This window comes from Schistocerca gregaria, chromosome 10 (assembly GCF_023897955.1).
Source record: "Schistocerca gregaria isolate iqSchGreg1 chromosome 10, iqSchGreg1.2, whole genome shotgun sequence".
Taxonomy (NCBI): Eukaryota; Metazoa; Arthropoda; class Insecta; order Orthoptera; family Acrididae; genus Schistocerca; species Schistocerca gregaria.
Window position 1 is genome coordinate 155,641,080 of NC_064929.1, and position 13,011 is coordinate 155,654,090.

Sequence of the window (13,011 nt, forward strand, 5' to 3'; positions counted from 1 at the left end):
CTGGCTCGTCACAATACGCCAGTCACTACTCTTGATGAACTGTGGTTTCGTGTTGAAGCTGCATGGGTAGCTGTACCTGCACAGGCCATCCAAGCTCTGTTTGGCTCAATGCCCAGGCGTGTCAAGGACTTTATTACGGCCAGAGGTGGTTTTCCTGGGTACTGATTTCTCAGGGTCTATGCACCCAAACTGCGTGAAAATGTAATCACATGTCAGTTCTAGTATAATATATTTGTCCAATGAATACCCGCTTATCACCTGCGTTTCTTGTTGGTGTAGCAGTTTCAATGCCGAGTAGTGTAGAAGAACCCAGGCACTGCAGTGTAGCATCAATGTTTATGCCTGATTTCTCGCTGTCCAGATCGTCTCTCCTGTTAGCTGTGGACGACCGACCTGCAGGCACAGACCTGTGGCAGCGTCTCCTGAGTGCGCAACCGGCGCATTTCAAAGTCTAATGCGAGGCCGCTTTTCCCGTCGCTGCCGGCGCGGGGCGGCGGGACTTCTGGAGGCGGCTGCCGCCCTCCGCCCCCGCCATCCCGCACCGCCCACGACTCGCCACCACCTGTGTCTGCCGCTGCGTCACGACTTTCCAAAAACACACGCAGACGGCGCGTTTAATTGCAGGGTCCCGTCTGGGAAGCCCGGCCAAACGCGAGAGCTCCGACACCTGGTCACTGCCCCCTGTCCGTCCTGGACGCGTTGCCGACTCTCTCCAACGATCCACGGGCCTCAGTGGAAAGACGTATCGAGCGGACAGGTGTAGGGGTTAAGGCCGCGGTTCACACACGCACCACAGCTTTTGACTTCCTGTAGCGGCATGATGAGCTACCGTTCACTCAGGACGCCACGTAGTTGCACAGCATTCAATACAGCTTCAATTGAAATCATATGGACGGATATGAATGGTATAGTGCAGCTTGTGGCCTTAGAGCTGTGACAAGAGTTAAATACAAGGAAGACGAAACACAAATGCTAGACCCGAAAACAGATAAAATTAATGTCATGTGACTAGGGCCTCCCATCGGGTGCAAGTCTTCCCGTTTGACGCCACTTCGGCGACTTGTGCGTCGATGGGGATGAAATGATGATGGTTAGGACAACACAACATCCAGTCCCTGAGCGGAGAAAATCACCGAACCAGCCGGCAATAGAACCCGGGCTCTTAGGATAGACTGACCACACAGCTCCAGGAAGCGGTCCCGAAAACAGATTCCGCACAGGGAAAATCTAGGGAAACGAAGACATTTATGAAATAAATAACACTCAGAGACGAAAATTCTTTCTGGAATGGCAAACTAACCAACATCTGGTATGTAAATATCATCTGGAGACACGCCACTCTTGCAGGATTTTAGAATTTTATTGTATTGGTTGATAGAGGCATTTCGAATAAATAATTTTTGGTTAAACAGCTGCCACATCAAACTCTGGAGCTGTTTCTACATCTACATCTACATCTGCATCTATACTCCTCAAGCCACCTGACGCAGTGTGGCGGAGGGTACTTTGAGTACCTCTATCGGTTCTCCCTTCTTTTCCATTCTCGTACTGTTCGCGGAAAGAAAGATAGTCGGTATGCCTCTGTGTGGGCTCTAATCTCTCCGATTTTACCCTCATTGTCTCTTCGCGAGATATACGTAGGAGGGAGCAATATACTGCCGACGATTAATTTTAAATTTTCATTCCATTGTAAATCACTCCTAATGCCTACTCCTAGGTAATTTATGGAATTAACTGCTTCCAGTTGCTGGCCTGATATATTGTAGCCAAATGATAAAGGATCTTTCTTTCTATGTATTCGCAACACATTATACTTGTCTACATTGAGATTCAATTGCCATTCCCTGCGCCATGCGTCAATTCGTTGCAGATCGTCCTGCATTTCAGTACAATTTTTCATTGTTATAACCTCTCGATATACTACAACATCATCCACAAAAAGTCTCAGTGACCTTCCGATGTTATCTCCAAGGTCATTTATATACATATTGTGAATATATATTCCTGCATATAATCAACAATACATCGAATATTTGGTCTCATAAAGCACAAAGTGTATAGGTCTGACTGTTTTGCTTTTATGTATTATGTTTATTTATTTACCTATCCAAAAATCTTTTAAGATTGTGGGATACGTCATTGGTTTGCAAATATAGCCTCCCACCAACCCCCTTCCCCCCCCCCCCCCCCCCCCACACACACACAATGACACACTGCTGCAGAAAATCAAACGTAAGTTGCTGTTCTGGAATCGAATACCATACAGCTGCAGTTATTGGACGATAACTGCGACAGAGGGCTCGTGTTTCGCAGGGAGCAGTGGTGGTAGGCAAGTGGCGCAATAAAGTGAAACCAAGCTGAACTTTTTGTGGCGTGACAAAAGTGGCGTCTCTTTTAGTTGCGCCATTAAAAACTGGACGTTCACACATGCAACTACAACAGAACTGTAGTATTCCACTGGCTATGGCGACACTTTTATTGCGTGTTTGAACCCGACTTAAGGCTGCGTTTCACTGACGCAACTAAAGTGGCGCCAAAATTTGCGACGTACTGCAGTGGCACATCAGTTGCCTGTGTGAGAGCCCTAGTGCCATGTCTCTCAAATTTAAAGCCGGTTGCACATTATGATCCTACTACGACCCACCCACCCCCCCCCCCCCCACCCCTCCCGCACCTACTGAATAGTACCGTTCGACTGCTCCCTGGTGATTGTAATTCGAACCAATTGAGATGTGACCGTCTTCGTGCTATATGGGATGGTTATAATTGAAGTGCAGCTAATGACACACGTCTAGTGTGGGCTGTAAATATTATATTGCAGCGAAACTTGCTAGATATTCTAATGTGTTAAAGCAGAACCGCGTTATGTTGGAAAAAATTAGTTCCAATTTTGGCCATCAGGTGAATGCAAGGAAAACGAATAGAAATGTTTCCATGTGTAATGGATTAGGAATGGAATGTGAGCAGAAACTGTCAAACAAATGAGAAAAGCATAATGTTGATTTTATTGTTAACAGTCACTTACACACAATTTGTTCAGTTTGAGCACCAGGGAGGTAAACAAGATGCTCGCTCTGCGCACTTTGGGACTCAACTTGTAAGGTCATCAGTCCCCTAGACTTAGAACTACTTAAACCTAACTAACCTAAGGACATCACACACATCCGTGCCCGGGGCAGGATTCGAACCTGCGACCGTTGCAGTCGCTCAGTTTCAGACTGTAGCGCCTAGAACCGCTCGGCCACCCAGGCCGGCCAACAAGATGCTGCATCCGTAAAACGACGTGATTAACAGTTGCTTGCAACAGTTTTAATGAAATATGAGCAACGTGATCCTATATGATGGCGTTCAGGTCAGGTAGAGACCGAACCTCCAGAGTCAAAAGTCGCGTGAATTCAGATCAGATAATCTTGCAGGCATGTATCATGAAAACCTTTGGAAACAACACGTTCGTGGAAGGTTGCAGTAAGCAGATTTTTGCTGTACGGCCGCGTTGAGGTGTTGTCCCATCTTGCTTGAGAACAGTGGTTTCCACACAGTTGCGCTCCTCCTAAGGAGGAATCCAATGTTTTACAAGGTCTCGATAACGTGCAGACGTCACGGTGCACGTGACAAGTCCTCTGGGTGTATTCTCTCCAAAGAAGAACGAGCCGAGGATAAAGGTGCTTGTGAATCCACAGCAGACAGTCACACGCGGTGAACACAATGGCTCTTTGTCCACAACACGCGGTTTGTCAGTACCCCATATTCGGCGATTCTGTGTATTCACTGCATCCTGCAGTGGAAAAAAAGAAACAAAGAAATGTGCCTCGTCATTGCCTGGCCACAGGTCATCAACTTTGATCCGTGTCAGAATCAGAACGTTGCTGCGGGTCATACGGATTCAGTTGCTGCACCGTCTGTATCTTGTACGGTTGTTGTTGTTGTTGTGGTCTTCAGTCCTGAGACTGGTTTGGTGCAGCTCTCCATGCTGCTCTATCCTGTGCAAGCTTCTTTATTTCCCAGTACCTACTGCAGCCTACATCCTTCTGAATGTGTGTAGTGTATTCATCTCTTGGTCTCCCTCTACGATTTTTACCCTCCACGCTGCCCTCCAATACTAAGTTGGTGATTCCTTGATGCATCAGAACATGTCCTGCCAACCGATCCCTTCTTCTGGTCAAGTTGCGCCACAAACTTCTCTTCTCCCCAATCCTATTCAATACTTCCTCATTAGCTGTGTGATCTAGCCATCTAATTTTCAGCATTCTTCTGTAGCACCACATTTCGAAAGCTATTATTCTCTTCTTGTCCAAACTATTTGTCGTCCATGTTTCACTTGCATACATGGCTACACTCCATACAAATACTTTCAGAAACGACTTCCTGACACTGAAATCAATACTCGATGTTAACAAATTTCTCTTCTTCAGAAACGCTTTCCTTGCCATTGCCAGTCAACATTTTATATTTGCTCTACTTCGACCGTCACAGTTATTTTGCTCCCCAAATAGCAAACCTCCTTTACTACTTTAAGTATCTCATTTCCTAATCTAATTCCCTCAGCATCACCCGATTTAATTCGACTACATTCCATTATCCTCGTTTTGCTTTTGTTGATGTTCATCTTATACGCTCCTTTCAAGAGACTGTGCATTCCGTTCAATTGCTCTTCCAAGTCCTTTGCTGTCTCTGACAGAATTACAGTGCCATTGGCGAACCTAAACGCTTTTATTTCTTCTCCATGGATTTCAATACGTACTCCGAACTTTTCTTTTGTTTCCTTTATTGCTTGCTGAATACACAGATTTAATAGCATCGGGGAGAGGCTACAACCCTGTCTCACTCCCTTCCCAACCGTTGCTTCCCTTTCATATACCTCGACCCTTATAACTGCCATCTGGTTTCTGTACGAATTGTAAATAGCCTTTCGCTCCCTGTATTTTACCCCTGCCACCTTCAGAATTTGAAAGAGAATATTCCAGTCAACATTGTCAAAAGCTTTCTCTAAGTCTACAAATACTAGATATGTAGGTTTGCCTTTCCTTAAGCTTTCTTCTAAGATAAGTCGTAGAGTCAGTATTGCCTCACGTGTTCCAACATTTCTACGGAATCAAAAATGGTTCAAATGTCTCTGAGCACTATGGGACTCAACTGCTAAGGTCATAAGTCCCCTAGAACTTAGAACTACTTAAACCTAACTAACCTAAGGACATCACACACATCCATGCCCGAGGCAGGATTCGAACCTGCGACCGTAGCAGTCTCGCGGCTCCGGACTGAGCGCCTAGAACCGCTAGACCACCGCAGCCGGCTCTACGGAATCCAAACTAATCTTCCCCGAGGTCAGCTTCTACCAGTTTTTCCATTCGTCTGTAAATAATTCGCGTTAATATTTTGCAGCTGTGACTTATTAAACTGATAGTTCGGTAATTTTCACATCTGTCAACACCTGCTTTCTTTGGCTTACCAGTCTAAAATGGACCGCAAAAACTTCCATACTGCTGAACAAGGGACGGGCAATTCTCGCGACACTGCACGAGCTCTGACACTAGCTGTGGCACAACATCGCCAGTAGCTTCCATCATGACAAGGCCCCTTCCTATTTCAGATGCCATGCCAAGCATATCCGTGTTTTCGAATTTCAATGCCGTCTAACCATTTACTGACATGGGGCCTGTCCTCTCACCTTTCAGTTGGAGATAATCTCTCAATGCAGCAGTGTCACTGCTGACGTTCGCATAAAACAGTTTCACTAACAAGTGTCTCGTCTGTAGTTTCCTGCGAGCGAATCAGGATGGGAGCTAGACGCTAAAATCTCACTCCAAGTCCAGGTGCTGCAAAACAAGCTGGAAATTCTTTGCAGATAAGGGAACTCGGTGGGATACAGGACGTATACTTCTGATGAAATAACCGAGACGATAAACGAGGTAGGATAGGACCATTGACGAAACCTCATAGGCACCAATATATTGAATGTGAGGTGGGCAATCCTGCATGCACCCTGTGCAGCAAAGTGCCACGAGAAACAAGTACCGTCCCGAGAGCAGAGCAAGACAGATCCAGCGTCTGGGGCAACTGTCGAAGGAATCTCTCTAGCACCACCAGTGGCCCTGATTATACAGGGTGTTACAAAAAGGTGCGGCCAAACTTTCACGAAACATTCCTCACACACAAAGAAAGAAAATATGTTATGTAGACATGTGTCCGGAAACGCTTACTTTCCATGTTAGAGCTCATTTTATTACTTCTCTTCAAATCACATTAATCATGGAATGGAAACACACGGCAACAGAACGTACCAGCGTTACTTCAAACACTTTGTTACAGGAAATGTTCAAAATGTTCTCCGTTAGCGAGGATACATGCATCCACCCTCCGTCGCATAGAATCCCTGATGCGCGTGATGCAGCCCTGGGGAATGGCGTATTGTATCACAGCCGTCCACAATACGAGCACGAAGAGTCTCTACATTTGGTACCTGGGTTGCGTAGACAAGAGCTTTCAAATGCCCCCATAAATGAAAGTCAAGAGCGTTGAGGTCAGGAGAGCGTAGAGGCTATGGAATTGGTCCGCCTCTACCAATCCATCGGTCACCGAATCTGTTGTTGAGAAGCGTACGAACACTTCGACTGAATTGTGCAGGAGCTCCGTTGTGCCTGAACCACATGTTGTGTCGTACTTGTAAAGGCACACGTTCTAGCAGCACAGGTAGAGTGTCCCGTATGAAATCGTGATAACGTGCTCCATTATGCGTAGGTGGAAGAACATGGGGCCCAATCAAGACATCACCAACGATGCCTGCCAAAACGTTCACAGAAATTCTGTGTTGATGACGTGATTGCACAATTGCGTGCGGTTTCTCGTCAGCCCACACATGCTGACTGTGAAAATTTACAATTTGATCACGTTCGAATGGAGCCTCATACGTAAAGAGATCATTTGCACTGAAATGAGGATTGACACATTGTTGGATGAACCGTTCGCAGAAGTGTACCCGTGGAAGCCAATTAGCTGCTGGCAGTGCCTGCACACGCTGTACACGGTATGGAAACAACTGGTTCTCCCGTAGCACTCACCATACAGAGCCGTGGTCAACGTTGCCTTGTACAGCAGCAACTTCTCTGACGCTGACATTAGGGTTATCGTCAACTGCACGAAGAATTGCCTCGTCCATTGCAGGTGTCCTCGTCGTTCTAGGTCTGCCTCAGTCGCGAGTCGTAGGCTGGAATGTTCCGTGCTCCCTAAGACGCTGATCAATTGCTTCGAACGTCTTCCTGTCGGGACACCTTCGTTCTGGAAATCTGTCTCGATACAAACGTAAAGCGCCACGGCTATTGCCCCGTGCTAATCCATACATCAAATGGGGATCTGCCAACTCCGCATTTGTAAACATTGCACTGACTGCAAAACCACGTTCGCGATGCACTCTAACCTGTTGATGCTACGTACTGATGTGCTTGATGCTAGTACTGTAGAGAAATGAGTCGCATGTCAACACAAGCACCGAAGTCAACATTACCTTTGTGCTTGATGCTAGTACTGTAGAGAAATGAGTCGCATGTCAACACAAGCACCGAAGTCTACATTACCTTCCTTCAATTGAGCCAACTGGCGGTGAATCGAGGAAGTACAGTACATACTGGCGAAAGTAAAATGAGCTCTAACATGGAAATTAAGAGTTTCCGGACATGTCCACATAAAACCTTTTCTTTCTGTGTGTGTGAGGAATGTTTTCTGAAAATTTGGCCGTACCTTTTTGTAACACCCTGTATAGGCTCGTCTGATGCAACCCCGGCAACCACGTCGCGCCTCCCGTGTCCTGTCCTCCTTCCAGAACATTATGTCGTAGCTGCTCACGTAGCTCCAGCGTCCCTTGCCACAAGAAACGCCACCTTTCCTGTTTCCTTGCGCCCTGGCTGACGTTAGGTTGGTTTCCTACATGTTCATCTTATGCAGTCTTATACATTTCTACTAACATCCGCGATCCATTCGCGACACAGGGCACGGTCTCGCTTCTCGATAGAAATACTGTTGACTCAACTTACACCTTGTCAAATAACAGAGTGGACGTCATACCGCCATGCAACGACTGTGTAAGGTGGCTATACTTTCTCACCTCATAAGCACTCATCTACATACTTTGCCGTGATTTACAACCGGAATTAGAAATGATTTGATAAGTTTTACATCGTATATATGAATATTGAAGGAAGACTGACATTGTCACGAACATCTTGTAAATAATTGTTAACGGTTATTGCGTCCGCGGCTCGTGGTCTTGCGGTAGTGTTCTCGCTTCCCGCGTACGGGGTCCCGGGTTCGATTCCCGGCGGGGTTAGGGATTTACTCTGCCTCGAGATGACTGGGTGTTGTGTGTCTTTCATCATCATTTCATCCTTATTCACTCGTAAGTCTCCGTAGTGGCGTGAAAAAACTTGAGGAGCGGCTGCCGAACCGCCCCGCCTTACGTTCATAATTAACGCTTATTGCACGAAAGGTGATTGAGTATCTTTCTTATCAAACCGGCGTAATAAATGATTGCCTATACTAGTAGAGGTTGGTACGCCAGTGGAAGTGAAACAGCAGGCGTGACTCAAGCCCTTGGTAGAAAAACCCGCACAGGTGTGTTGGTCCTGCTTCAAGCAGGAAGTGTCAAGACAGACGGTGTGGGCACCTGAGCGCGGAAGCACAATACAGCGGCCGCTGGCCGGTGTTATAGCGGAAGCCGGACAGTACTTCGGAAACTCTGAAAATCTTGGACCGAGCAGAGAGAAACGGGGAATTGTTACCTCGGAAATCGCAGGCTGGGTTATTTACGAGGACAACATTGTATGAGTATAGGTATTTTCTCGCTGGACGACAAAAGACTAAAATATGGTTGGTCGGCGTTCAGAAGAATCTGCAGAGAGGGAGAATATTCCGTGGTTTTGAGAGTGTGATTCGCCTTCTGAGTTACGAGGGAGGGGAGTCGAGCTTTGCTGGGAAGCCAGCGGTAGAGAGGTGTTCCGTTTTGAGCGCCCGAGTTTGGCGGTCGCTCAGTATCAGCTTTTTCGTCGGTACAGACGGACTTGCTGTCTTTGCTCTCGGGAGTTTTTATAGTTAGAACGGTTAGGCAGTGCACTGCTGCGAAGTGCACTTCGCTTCCGGGTAGGGAGTCGTCATTGGGTACACAGGTGTTCACTGATTGAGAGCACTAATTCTGCCTATACTCACGTCAAGACATTACCTATTGCACGTCTGTCGTAGATGGATCTTTCATTTGAGTATAGTTTTGGCAAACAAACATGCACTGAAGTTCATTTCCACGTGAGAAAATACATATGAGCTGATTCTGTTGCAGACAGGTAGGAACGCGCTACGTTTTTCACCCAGTGTTTACACAGGTAGGCGGTCGTAAGCAGTGAACCGTGCAACGCCTCGACCGCTCGAAGAGACGCGCAGACACTGCCCGAGGATGTTGTCGCCTCTGTACGGGACTGCGCAGCGTCGTTTCCTCATTAGTGAAATGAGCAGCCGTTATCACAGGCCGCGCTGAACTCACGTGTCGGCCGCACGGGTGGTGATTTCTGCCGCTCCTGGTGCCGGCTTTTGCGGAAGGCGGGAAGGCCAAGAATTCCACTTATTTTCGTTACCCGCCTCTGCTTAGCACCTTAACAACAACTTCTGTAGGGCTGTCTTTCTCAAACACTTGACGGCAACGTGGTTCCCAATCTTAGCATTTCACATGTCTGCCTCTCTCAAGGATGCCGAACGCGGCACTGAGAGATATTACGAGGAGCATTCAACAAGCAATGCAACCATATTTTACTCGGAAATGTCGTGGGGTCATCGTGGAATATTCTCGCTTCAGCCCCTATAGTTCCATGAGTTCCGATAGGTGGCAGGACTATACCGTAGCTTTCAAAATAGTATCTGTAACTGAGGTGCGCCCCAAGCAGAGGGCTGACACTGCGTTCCTTTTGGCGGGAAACCAGAGCATCGCAGATATTCATAGGCGCTTGCAGAACTGGCAGTGAACAAAAGCACGGCGAGTCGTTGTTCGAGGCTTCTGCCATCTACATATACATCTGGATTTACATCTGTATCTACACAGATACTCCCAAGCCACCTTAAGGTGCTTGGCGGAGGGTACCCTGTACCATTACAAGTCACTTACTTTCCTGTTCCACTCGTAAATAGAGAGAGGGGGGAAAACGACTGTCTGCATGCCTCCGTATGAAGCCTAATTTCTCGTATATTATCTTCGTGGTCCTTGCCCGCAGTCTATTTTGGAGAGAGTATAATCGTTCGGTTATAAGCCTCAAATGCAAGTCGCCTCCCCTCCAGGGTTCAAATGGTTCAAATTGCTCTGAGCACTACGGGACTTAACTGCTGAGGTCATCAGAGCCCTAGAACTTAAAGCTACTTTAACCTAAGGACATCAGACACATCCTTGCCCGAGGCAGGATTCGAACTTACGACCGTAGCGATAGCGCCGTTCCAGACTGAAGCGCCTAGAACCGCTCGGCCACACCGCCTCCCACCCCCTTCCCCCAGAGATTCCCCTTTGAGTCGGCCAGACATCTTCGTAACACTTACGTGTTGTTCGAACCTAACGGTACAAACCCGGCAGTCCGTCTCTGAATTGCTTCCACGCCTTCCTTCAATCCCACCTGGTACCGATTCTAAACACAAGAGCAATACACCAGGTTACACTAGTGTCATGTACGCGGTCTTCGTTGCAGATAAATCACTCTTTCCTAAAACTCTCCCCAATAAACCGAACTCGACTATTGCCTTCCCTGCCACAGTTCTCACATGCTCGGTCCATTTCATATCTCTTTGTAACCTTCCGATTTGACTGTTTCAAGCAGGACACTACTAACGCAGTATCCGAACATTACAGATTTGTTCTCCTACTCACCCTCATAAACTTGCATTTTTACAAGTTTAGAGGTAGCCGCCATTCATCATACCAACTGAGAATTTTGTCTAAGTCGGCCGGCCGGTGTGGCCGTGGGGTTCTAGGTGCTTCAGTCTGGAACCGAACGACCGCTACGGTCCCAGGTTCGAATCCTGCCTTGGGCATGGATGTGTGTGCTGTCCTTAGGTTAGTTAGGGTTAAGTAGTTCTAAGTTCTAGGGGACTGATGACCTCAGATGTTAAGTCCCAAGTGCTCAGAGCCATTTGAACCATTTGTCTAAGTCGTGTTGTACAGTCATTCAACGTTGACGCCTTACCGTACATCACAGCATCATAGTCAAAGAACCATGGATTGCTGGACACCCAGTGCGCCATATCATTTGTTTGTATACAGAACAGCAGCTGCCCAATCACACTTCCCTGGGGCACTCCCGAAGGTACCCTATTTTCTGATGATCACTCACCGTCGAGGACAACATACTGGGTTCTACTTAAGAAGTCTTCGAACGAGTTACATATCTGTGAACTTCTTCCAAATGGTCGTACCTTCGTTAACAGCCTGGAATGGGACGCTGTGTCATAAATTCCCAGAAATCTAGAAACGTCGAACGTGCCTGTGGTCTTTCATCCATAGTTCGCAGCATGTGAAAAAACGACAAGCTGAATTTTGCACCAGCGATGCTCTCTAAAACCACGCCGATCCATGGACATTAACTTCTCGGCCCGAAAAAAGTTATCTTCGAACTGAGAATATGCTCAAGGACTCTACAATAAACCGATGTTTGAGATATTGGTCTGTAATGTTGCGGGTCCGTTCTTCTGCGCTTTTTATATACTGAAGCCAGCTGCACTTTTTTCCTTTCGCTTGGGAGACTGGGCTGCGTGAGCTCGCACAAAACTGTCCATCTCCAGCGTGGCGACTGGTAGCTCACAGTTAAGACTTATTCAGCGTTGGAACGAACTGACATTCTCAATCCAGGTGAACAACGGAACACAATCGAACCCCTCGCTGCTCAACTGGACGTGTCAGTTGGTCGTTAAAGCCAGTACCGCGATTAGACTGTTTTTTATTTGCATTGTTACACGATTTCGTCTTTAAAGTGCCATAGGTTCAAATGGTTCAAATGGGTCTGAGCACTATCAGTCGCTTAGAACTTAGCACTACTTAAACCTAACTAACCTAAGGACATCACACACATCCATGCCCGAGGTAGGATTCGAACCTGCGACCGTAGCAGTCGCTCGGTTCCAGACTGTAGCGCCTAGAACCGCACGGCCACTCCTGCCAGCCACCTTGAACGACTTAGAACTTCCGCAGGACAAGTACGCTGGTATGTTCTGCAGAAATGATTAGCACTTAAGTCACCTAGGTTCAACATGTTTCCTGTTGCCCAGTAGGCACGGGCCATGGGCCCTGATAACTTGCTGTATGCGTGATGCCATCGACGCGCCTAAGGCTCGAATGGTGTCCTGTGGTATAGCCATCCATGCTGCTTTCATCAGATTGCAAAGATCATCTGTGGTGGTTGGCATTGGGTCAAAGCGCTGCACCCGTCGTTTCATCATACCCCACACATTTTCGACAGGCGACAACTCGGGGTAGCCGGCTGCTGTGGCCGAGCGGTTCTACGCGCTTCAGTCAGGAACCGCTACGGTCGCAGGGTCGAATCCTGCCTTGGGCATGGATGCGTGTGATGTCCTTAAGTTAGTTAGGTTTAAATACTTTCTAAATCTCGGGGACTGATGACCTCCGATGTAAAGTCCCATAGTGCTTAGAGCCATTTGAATCATTTGGCCCGTCGTGTTTAAAATTTCGGTTCAAAATGCGCTCGCTGCTATATCTACGTACTAAAACCTGAGCGATCTCGGACGGTCCAACCCCCCCCCCCCCCCCCCCCAAGCATGTTTATGATCTCCACCCATCCATATTTGCCATTTCCACTATCTGTTTTGCGGCCATTTCTTCTATCTCCATCCTTCTCTCTGTCTGTTTTAGTCCCTCTGTCTGATAACCAGTACCTTCTCTCTCTCTGCGTCCCACCGCGATTGTAATCACCTTTATTATTCGTCTTTCACTGCCACATTCTTCCTCCCAACGTCGCTATCTCCCCTCTCTTTCTCACCGAC

General features: G+C 47.4%; 1 protein-coding gene and 1 non-coding gene across 3 annotated transcripts in view; both read right to left on the reverse strand.

Annotated features, from left to right (window-relative positions):
- The window catches only part of LOC126293536 (alpha-protein kinase 1-like), a 310,049-nt gene that overhangs the window by 243,834 nt on the left and 53,204 nt on the right, over positions 1-13,011 (reverse strand). The window lies entirely within an intron of this gene.
- On the reverse strand, positions 3,168-3,251 carry Trnas-uga (transfer RNA serine (anticodon UGA)). The gene has a single exon. It is a non-coding gene; the product is annotated as a tRNA-Ser (tRNA).